Raw genomic sequence first — 478 nt, 5'->3', positions numbered from 1 at the left:
TTTCCTCACCGTGTGCTTCCATTTATTTCAATTCTCTCTCATTAGGTATTTGTTTCTATTTTTGCTATTATAAATAACAGCATGGTGAGTCTTCCCACAGGCTCAATTTGTCTTTTTTTTTTTTTAAGATTTTATTTATTTATTTGACAGAGAGAGAGAGATCACAAGTAGGCAGAGAAGCAGGCAGAGGGGGAGGGGGAAGCAGGCCCCCTCCCAAGCAGAGAGCCAGATGTGGGGCTTGATCCCAGGACCCTGGGATCATGCCCTGAGCCAAAAGAAGAGGCTTAACCCACTGAGCTATCCAGGCGCCCCTTGATTTGCCTTTGAAGACTTTTTTTTTTTTTTTAAAGATTTATTTATTTATTTATTTGACAGAGAGAAATCACAAGTAGATGGAGAGGCAGGCAGAGAGAGAGAGAGGGAAGCAGGCTCCCCGCCAAGCAGAGAGCCTGATGCGGGACTCGATCCCAGGACCCTG

Source organism: Mustela nigripes, chromosome 16 (genome assembly GCF_022355385.1).
Source record: "Mustela nigripes isolate SB6536 chromosome 16, MUSNIG.SB6536, whole genome shotgun sequence".
Classification (NCBI taxonomy): domain Eukaryota; kingdom Metazoa; phylum Chordata; class Mammalia; order Carnivora; family Mustelidae; genus Mustela; species Mustela nigripes.
The sequence above is the reverse complement of the archived record's forward strand: the minus strand, read 5'-3'. Positions refer to the sequence as shown.